Source organism: Cucurbita moschata, unplaced genomic scaffold (assembly GCF_002738365.1).
Source record: "Cucurbita moschata cultivar Rifu unplaced genomic scaffold, Cmos_1.0 Cmo_Scf00160, whole genome shotgun sequence".
In the NCBI taxonomy this organism is placed as follows: Eukaryota; Viridiplantae; Streptophyta; class Magnoliopsida; order Cucurbitales; family Cucurbitaceae; genus Cucurbita; species Cucurbita moschata.
The window spans coordinates 1-10,695 of NW_019268676.1; the positions used below are offsets into that span (position 1 = coordinate 1).

The 10,695-nt window shown below is 35.2% G+C and overlaps 1 non-coding gene across 1 annotated transcript; it reads right to left on the reverse strand.

Annotated features, from left to right (window-relative positions):
- Window positions 1-4,060: 4,060 nt before the first annotated feature.
- Window positions 4,061-4,131, reverse strand: TRNAG-GCC. Its single transcript has one exon. It is a non-coding gene; the product is annotated as a tRNA-Gly (tRNA).
- Window positions 4,132-10,695: the final 6,564 nt, after the last annotated feature.

Genomic DNA, 10,695 nt, shown 5'->3' on the forward strand with positions numbered 1-10,695 from the left:
CTTGTATTTCACGTGGGACATCAATTAGTTGTATTCTCTTTGAACAGGTGCTGTTTGTCTTTTCAAAATTTATCTTTTCGCTGCAATTCCATTTCTCGAAATCTCAAAAATTGGGTCGTGACAAATCTAATTCATGGATTATTTCTAGTATCTACATTATCCATTAACTCTGTTAGTTCTAATTCATGGATTCTCGACAGTGGAGCTTCGAATCATATAGTATCCAAAGCTTTTGTTATGACTGAACCAAAGGCTGCAAACATTTGCAATAAAATTGCCTAACGAAGGAACAACACATGTGTCACTTACGGTCAATGTTTTCTTTAATCCTGGCCTTAAATTAAACAATATTTTATGTGTGTCTCCATTCAATTTAAACATGTTGTCCATTAGCAAACTTACCAATGACTTGAAATGTTGTGTCACCTTCTATCCTGATTCTTGTGTTATGCAGGACTTGGCTAAGGGGAAGATGATTGGCTCGGGTAAACAATTTGGAGGTCTCTATCATATTTCTTAATCTCCAATCAAATCTTTAACTAATCAAGTATCTCAATCATCTAATTTGTGGCATTTACGCCTAGGTCATTCTATTTATTTTTTCCTGTTTTAAATTTCTAACGGATCAATTTCATCTTAATAATGCTACTTTTTCTCATAACTGTAGTATTTGCACGTTAGCAAAATAAACTAGGTTTTTTTTTTTTCAAGAAGTTCAATAACAACACATTCTACCTTTGACATGTTACATTGTGATGTTTGGGGATCTCATAAAATTCCTATCCATTTTGGTTTGCGTTTTCTTCTCACTATTGTTGATGATTTTACTCAATGTACTTGGGTTTTTCTTATGCAACATGAATCAGAAGTACATCATTTGTTTATGAACTTTGTTAAATTCGTTCAAACTCAATTTCATACTACTATCAAGATAGTACGGTCAGACAATGGGACTGAGTTTCTGTCTTTACAACCATTTTTTACTTTGTGTGGCATTGAATTTCAGCGCACTTGTGTCTATACTCCACAACAAAGATGAGTCGTAGAGCGTAAGCATCGTCATATCCTAAATTTAGCTATCATCATATCCTAAATGTAGCTAGGTCTCTCCTCTTTCAGTCACACGTTCCACTTAATTTTTTGGGAGAGTGCATTTTAATTGTTGTTAATCTTATAAATAGAACACCATCACCATTTTTATCTAACAAGACACCCCTTGAAGCACTCTACAAACAACCACCTACATTTCATCTTCTTAAAGTTTTTTAATGTAAATGTTATGCAATTGTAGTACATCCTAAGCAAAAAATTTGAATCTCGGGCAATTTCTTGTGTTTTCGTAGGATATACTGATGGTTACAAAGGCTCCAAGTTGTATGACATACAAGCTCACAAATTATTTATCCACTGTGATGTTAAATTATGTGAAGATGTTTTTCCTTTTTTATCAACTTCACAAACTTTGACATTAGTTCCTTCGACTCTCGTTTTACCACTTCATGATTCATCCTACTCAAACATCTATTCTAATCGTATTCCACTTTCTATTTCGTCATCTCCTCCACCTTCTATTCCTTCTCCAGATTCACCCACTAATTATAATCCTATCCCTCCTGATACACCAGTTTCACTCCGACGTTCTACTCGTACCAAACAACCTCCAGCTTGGCATAATAATCATGAGATGTCTTATGCAGCCAATTATTTAACCTCTAGCTCAAGTCCCAACACGAGCACCAGGCATCCCCTTCATCATTACCTTTCTTTCTCTAGTGTTTTTCCTACTCAACCTTCTTTTCTATCTCTTATTACAGCCCGACATAAGTTAAAACTTATGATGAGGTAGTTGGCGACCCATTATGGCAGTAGGTTATGAATGCTGAAATTGCAACTTTGGAACGTAATTATACTTGGTCTCTCGTTCCTCTACCACCTGGCCATAAAGCTATTGGCTATCGTTGGGTGTACAAGATTAAATAGAACTCTGATGGTTCTGTTGAACGTTATAAAGTTTATCCGGCAGTAAAGGGGTATACTCAGGTTGAAGATATTGATTACAAAGAGACATTTTCTAATACAACAAAGTTTACTACACTTCGTTGCTTACTCACTATTGCTACTTCTCGAAAATGGTTCACACATGAGTTGAGTGTTCCAAATGTATTTCTCCATAGTAATCTTTAAAAAGGGAATGAGGGAAGGAGTGAGGAGAAAATTTTCCCTATTACATAATTAGGACTAGAGACAGAGATTATATTCTCCATTCTTATCCCCTCCTAACTCCCTTGACCCGTCTCGTTCCCGCCTGCCTTAAAGAGAGATTTTTTAAGTTCCATTTCCAAGTTTTATATGTTTCTAAAGATGAAGAAATCTATATATTTTCCATTCCAAACAACAATGGGTTTTATGTCTTCCAAGCTTGGGTGGGTTGAATGTGTTGCTTTCATTTGTTTGATTTATGTAATAACAAATGTCTTTTACTTTTGGATTAGTTTTTTTTTTTTTTTTTGCTAATTGAACTCATTTATTTATGTCATTAGGGTTGCTTTATTTTTGTCTCGTTTCCGAACAATATTGTTGATTCAACTATTAATTTATGACTTGGATAAAACTAATTACTATTTTTGTGTTGTTTTTCTTAGATTTTAAAATTATGTTATCAAATTTTGGGTTTATAATTTAGGCACAGATTAAGTTTATATTTTTCTTAATAGAGTAGATGAAATGAGTTCAATTTAGGGCAAAGTGGTTCTACTTCAATTTCTAATAACATGAGTTGATCAAAACCAATGGATAGTTTATATCTAAAAAGAAAACGTATATATTAAAAAATTTATTTAAAATGACTATTTTTTTTAGAGAATAATAAATGGAGAATTTTGTTGTTATGTTGCATACAAGTGATGCTATGATATCATATACACTATTCTAGGATTATGTTATGTCATAGAACAATGTTATGTTTTCGATATTATTTGATGCATGAACCTTCATGTATCATGTCATGTAAACTATGTTAATACGTACCCTCTATGACTATGAGACATTAGAAAATCATGTATTATGAATGGGAGGTGCATCGAGATACTTTCCCGTTATGATTAGTACAGACACATACCTTACAATTTTATGTTCCTTATGATATTATGTGGGTCTTTTCCCTTCATGGTATTTGGTAGTGTGAGTGTGCACAAGCTCGACGAGCCAGCCCACAGAGTACTCTTATACGAGCCTACCTAGTGGCCAATGTGCACATTCATGGGTCGTGTGTAGGATAGTACAACATATTCAACCCTACTCGGACTGAAAAGCAAAGCCCAAACCCATGACACAATGCATTTATGAAAGGATAGGTCCAACTATATTACACATGATTCATTTTCCGACCCTAATAGTGAGGTTACTTATTGAGTATTTATTAAAGTACTCAAACCATGTGCTACTCTTATTTTCATGTAAAGGTAAGACACCCATTTACAGATGACAACGTCGCTTTGAAGGCCAAGGAACCAAAGTTAAGGTAGTTGCATTCATGTTATTTTTAATGATCCTTAGGTTAGACAAGGGCACTATTTAAACTCATGTTATCTATTTTCCATCCATAACAATATTGTTTTAATAAATTTATTATGAGAAAAACTCAAATCTTTGATCTTTTATTTTTTAAACTAAAAAATTATTATAATTATAGTTTTGATATAACTTCTACCTTAAAAAAATAATAGTTTAGGGATCATCATTGCTCCAACATAAAATCGAACTCAGGGATGTACCTCATATCAACATTGCTAATCTTCAAGATGCTCCAACCGAGAATCGAACTCGGGTCTATATCATGGCAGGATACTATTCTACCAATAGACCACTAGTGCATCTACCTTAAAGAAGATCCATAACGTACTCGTATTTTGGTCATGCAGTTCTTCCGAAGCTTTTCACTTTTAGTGAAACAAAAAGCTTGATAGTCCTACTCGTGAAATTTATAAATATAAACAATGTTGTAACAAACACAAGTTTCAACATTTTGCACTAATATTCAACATTGTCAATCTTCACAAGATGCACCAGCCGAGAATCGAACTCGGGTCTGTACCGTGGCAGGGTACTATTCTACCACTAGACCACTGATGCAGGTACCTTTAGGTATATCCATAACGTACTCGTATTTTTGTCATATAGTTCTACTGAAGCCCTTAGCTTTTAGTTTCACCTCACGATTTAAAAAAAAAAAAAAAAGCTCGATAATGCTACTCGTGAAATCTGTAAATATAAACGATATTGTGACAAACCCAAGTTTGAACATTATGCATTAATATCATTATAGCTAATCTTCAAGATGCACCAGTCGAGAATCGAACTCGGGTCCGTATCGTGGCAAGGTACTCCATACAGTACACATATTTTGGTCATGCAGTTCTTCTGAAGCCCTTAACTTTTTGTTTCACATCTCGATATAAAAACAAAAAGCTCGATAGTGCTACTCGTGAAATCAATAAAGTTAAAAGAAATATTGTACCAAACCCAATTTTGAACATTATGCACTAATATAATAATCATAGCTAATCTTCAAGATGCAAGAGCCGAGAATTGAATTCGGGTCTACATCGTGGCAGGGTACTATTCTACCACTAGACCACTGGTGCATGTACCTTGAGGCATATTCATAACTTACTCGTATTTTGGTCATGCAGTTATTCTGAAGCCCTTAACTCTTAGTTTCACCTCATCTGAAGCCCTTTAACTTTTTGTTTCACCATTTGATTTAAAAACAAAAAGCTCGACACTCGTGAAATCTATAAAGTTAAATGATATATTGTAACAAACCCAAGTGTGAACATTATGCAGTAATATAATAATCATAGCTAAAATTCAAGATGCAAGAGCCGAGAATCGAATCTGGGTCTACATCGTGGCAGGGTACAATTCTACTACTAGACCACTAGTGCATGTACCTTCAGGCATATCCATAACATACTCGTATTTTGGTCATGCAGTTCTTCAGAAGCCCTTAACGTTTAGTTTCACCTCGCGATTTAAAAAAAGAAAAAGCTCGAAAGTGCTACTCGTAAATTCTATAAATATAAACGATTTTGGGACAAACCCAAGTTTGAACATTATGCACTAATATCAGCATTGCCAATCATCAAAATGCACCAGCCGAGAATAAAACTCTAGTCTATACCGTGGCAGAGTACTATTCTACCACTAGACAACTGATGCATGTTCCTTTAGGCATATCCATAACATACTCGTATTTTGGTCATGCAGTTCTTCTAAAGCCCTCAACTTTTAGTTTAACCTCACGATTTCAAAAAAAAAAAAAGCTCGATAGTGCTACTCGTGAAATCTATAAATATAAACGATATTGTGACAAACACAAGTTTAAACATTATTAATTAATATCATCATAGCTAATCTTCAAGATGCACCAGTCGAGAATACAACTCCGGTCCGTATCGTGGACGGGTACTCCATAAAGTACACATATTTTGGTCATGCAGTTTTGTTTTTATGAAGCCCTTAACTTTTTGTTTCACCTCTCGAACAAAAAATAAAAAGCTCGATAGTGCTACTCGTTAAATGATATATTGTAACAAACCCAAGTTTGAACATTATGCACTAATATAATAATCATAGCTAATCTTCAAGATGCAAGAGCCGAGAATTGAATTCGGGTCTACATCGTGGCAGGGTACTATTCTACCACTAGACCACTGGTGCATGTACCTTGAGGCATATTCATAACTTACTCGTATTTTGGTCATGCAGTTATTCTGAAGCCCTTAACTCTTAGTTTCACCTCATCTGAAGCCCTTTAACTTTTTGTTTCACCATTCGATTTAAAAACAAAAAGCTCGACACTCGTGAAATCTATAAAGTTAAATGATATATTGTAACAAACCCAAGTGTGAACATTATGCAGTAATATAATAATCATAGCTAAAATTCAAGATGCAAGAGCCGAGAATCGAATCTGGGTCTACATCGTGGCAGGGTACAATTCTACTACTAGACCACTAGTGCATGTACCTTCAGGCATATCCATAACGTACTCGTATTTTGGTCATGCAGTTCTTCAGAAGCCCTTAACGTTTAGTTTCACCTCGCGATTTAAAAAAAGAAAAAGCTCGAAAGTGCTACTCGTAAATTCTATAAATATAAACGATTTTGGGACAAACCCAAGTTTGAACATTATGCACTAATATCAGCATTGCCAATCATCAAAATGCACCAGCCGAGAATCAAACTCTAGTCTATACCGTGGCAGAGTACTATTCTACCACTAGACAACTGATGCATGTTCCTTTAGGCATATCCATAACATACTCGTATTTTGGTCATGCAGTTCTTCTAAAGCCCTCAACTTTTAGTTTAACCTCACGATTTCAAAAAAAAAAAAAGCTCGATAGTGCTACTCGTGAAATCTATAAATATAAACGATATTGTGACAAACACAAGTTTAAACATTATTAATTAATATCATCATAGCTAATCTTCAAGATGCACCAGTCGAGAATACAACTCCGGTCCGTATCGTGGACGGGTACTCCATAAAGTACACATATTTTGGTCATGCAGTTTTGTTTTTATGAAGCCCTTAACTTTTTGTTTCACCTCTCGAACAAAAAATAAAAAGCTCGATAGTGCTACTCGTTAAATGATATACTATAACAAACCCAAGTTTGAACATTATGCACTAATATAATAATCATAGCTAATCTTCAAGTTGCAAGAGCCAAGAATTGAATTCAAGTCTACATCGTGGCAAAGTACTATTCTACCACTAGACCACTAGTGCATGTACCTTCAGGCATATCCATAACGTACTCATATTTAGGTCATGCAGTTCTTCTGAAGCAAACTTTTAATTTCACCTCACGATTTAAAAAAAGAAAAAGCTCGATAGTGCTACTCGTAAATTCTATAAATATAAACGATATTGTGACAAACACAAGTTTGAACATTATGCACTAATATAATAATCATAGCTAATCTTCAAGATGCAAGAGCCGAGAATTGAATTCCGGTCTACATCGTGGCAGAGTACTATTCTACCACTAGACCACTTGTGCATGTACCTTCAGGCATATCCATAACTTACTCGTATTTTGGTCATGCAGTTCTTCTGAAGCCCTTACATTTTAGTTTCACCTCACGATTTAAAAAAAGAAAAAGCTCGATAGTGCTACTCGTAAATTCTATAAATATAAACGATTTTGTGACAAACTCAAGTTTGAACATTATGCACTAATATCAGCACATCGTGGCAGGGTACTATTCTACCACTAGACCACTGGTGCATGTACCTTCAGGCATATCCATAACGTACTCGTAATTTGGTCATGCAGTTCTTCTGAAGCCCTTAACTTTTAGTTTCACCTCACGATTTAAAAAAAGAAAATCTTGATAGTGCTACTCGTAAATTCTATACATATAAACGATTTTGTGACAAACCCAAGTTTGAACATTATGCACTAATATCAGCATTGCCAATCTTCAAGGTGCACAAGCCGAGAATCAAACTCTGGTCTATACCATGGCAGAGTACTATTCTACCACTAGACCCCTGATGCATGTACCTTTAGGCATATCCATAACATACTCGTATTTTGGTCATGCAGTTATTCTGAAGCCCTCAACTTTTAGTTTCACCTCACGATTTCAAAAAAAAAAAACAAGCTCGATAGTGCTACTCGTGAAATCAATAAATAAAAACGATATTGTGACAAACACAAGTTTAAACATTATTAATTAATATCATCATAGCTAATCTTCAAGATGCACCAGTCGAGAATACAACTCGGGTCCGTATTGTGGACGGGTACTCCTTAAAGTACACATATTTTGGTCCTGCAGTTCTTCTGAAGCCCTTAACTTTTTGTTTCACCTCTCGATTAAAAAACAAAAAGCTCGATAGTGCTACTCGTTAAATGATATACTATAACAAACCCAAGTTTGAACATTATGCACTAATATAATAATCATAGCTAATCTTCAAGATGCAAGAGCCAAGAATTGAATTCAAGTCTACATCGTGGCAAAGTACTATTCTACCACTAGACCACTGGTGCATATACCTTTAGGCATATCCATAGCGTACTCATATTTAGGTCATGCAATTCTTCTGAAGCAAACTTTTAATTTCACCTCATGATTTAAAAAAAGAAAAAGCTCGATAGTGCTACTCGTAAATTCTATAAATATAAACGATTTTGTGACAAACTCAAGTTTGAACATTATGCACTAATATCATCATTACAAATCTTCAAGATGCACCAACTGAGAATCGAACTCGGGTCTGTATCGTGGCTAGGTTCTATTCTACCACTAGACCACTAGTGTAGACATATCCATAACTTACTCGTATTTTGGTCATGCAGTTCTTCTGAAGCCCTTTAACTTTTAGGTTCACCTAATGATTTAAAAAAAGAAAAAGCTCGATAGTGCTACTAGTAAATTAAATAAATATAAACTAATCTTCAAGATGCAAGAGCCGAGAATTGTATTCCAGTCTACATCGTGGCAGGGTGCTATTCTACCACTAGACCACTGGTGCATGTACCTTCAGGCATATCCATAACTTACTCGTATTTTGGTCATGCAGTTCTTCTAAGCCCTTAACTTTTAGTTTCACTACACGATTCAAAAAAAGAAAAAGCTCGATAGTGCTACTCGTAAATTCTTAAAACCAAAGTTTGAACATCATGCACTCACCAGCCGAGAATCAAACTCAAGTCTGTACCGTGGCAGGGTACTATTCTACAACAAGACCACTGATGCATGTACCTTTAGGCACATCCATAACTTACTCATATTTTGGTCATGCAGTTCTTCTGAAGCCCTTAACTTTTATGTTCACCTCACAATTTAAAAAATGAAAAAGTTCGATACTGCTACTCGTAAATTCTATAAATATAAACGATATTGTGACAAACCCAAGTTTGAAAATCATGCATTAATATCATCATTGCAAATCTTCAAGATGCACCAGCCGAGAATCAAACTCGGGTTTGTACCGTGGCATGGTACTATTCTACCACTAGACCACTGGTGCATGTACCCTCACGCATATCCATAACTTACTCGTAATTTGGTCATGCAGTTCTTCTGAAGCCCTTAACTTTTATGTTGACCTCACGATTTAAAAAACGAAAAAGTTCGATAGTGCTACTCGTAAATTCTATAAATATAAACAATATTGTGACAAACCCAGGTTTGAACATCATGCATTAATATCATCATTGCAAATCTTCAAGATGCATCAGCCGAGAATCAATCTCGGTTCTGTACCGTTGCAGGGTACTATTCTACCAGGTTCTGTACCGTTGCAGGGTACTATTCTACCACTAGACCACTAGTGCATGTACCTTCAGGCATATCCTTAACTCACTCGCATTTTTGTCATGCAATTCTTCTGAAGCCCTTAGCTTTTAGTTTCACCTCACGATTTAAAAAAAGAAAAAGCTCGATAGTGCTACTCGTAAATTCTATAAATATAAACGATATTGTGACAAACCCAGGTTTGAACATCATGCATTAATATCATCATTGCAAATCTTCAAGATGCATCAGCCGAGAATCAAACTCAGGTCTGTATCGTTGCAGGGTACTATTCTACCACTAGACCACTAGTGCATGTACCTTCAGGCATATCCATAACTTACTCGTATTTTCGTATTTTTGTCATGCAATTCTTCTGAAGCCGTTAGCTTTTAGTTTCACCTCACGATTTAAAAAAAGAAAAAGCTCGATAGTGCTACTCGTAAATTCTATAAATATAAACGCTATTGTGACAAACCCAAGTTTGAACATCATGCACTAATATCATCATTGCCAATCTTCAAGATGCACCAGCCGAGAATCGAACTCTGGTCTGTATCGTGGTAGGGTACTATTCTACCACTAGACCACTGGTACATGTAACTTTCGGCATATCCATAACTTACTCGTATTTTGGTCATGCAGTTCTTCTGAAGCCCTTAACTATTATGTTCACCTCACGATTTAAAAAACGAAAAAGTTCGATAGTGCTATTCGTAAATTCTATAAATATAAACGATATTGTGACAAACCCAAGTTTGAACATTATGCATTAATATCATTATAGCTAATCTTCAAGATGCACCAGTCGAGAATGAAACTCGGGTTCGATCGTGGCAGGGTACTCCATACAGTACACATTTTGGTCATGCAGTTCTTCTGAAGCCCTTAACTTTTTGTTTCACATCTCGATATAAAAACAAAAAGCTTGATAGTGCTACTCGTGAAATCTATAAAGTTAAAAGAAATATTGTACCAAACTCAATTTTGAACATTATGCACTAATATAATAATCATAGATAATCTTCAAGATGCAAGAGCCGAGAATTTAATTCGGGTCTACATCGTGCAAGCGCCAAGGAATCTCATTTACATGCACTTAAAAGAATATTTTAATATTTGCTTCTACCTATTAATTTAGGATGATAGTATCCTAGAAATATTGAGTTTAAATTGGTAGGATATTCTGATGCGGATTTTATGATGATATATTAGAATGCATTGATATGATTATTTGGACATTTGTATTATTTTAGGTTTTCTTATTTTCATATTATTTGGACATGGCCAAAGCGACTTTTTTGTTTTAGGAACGAATCTCGAAGAGGCACTCGGGACAACAAGGGTAGATGATTAATGAGGAATCAATTAGAA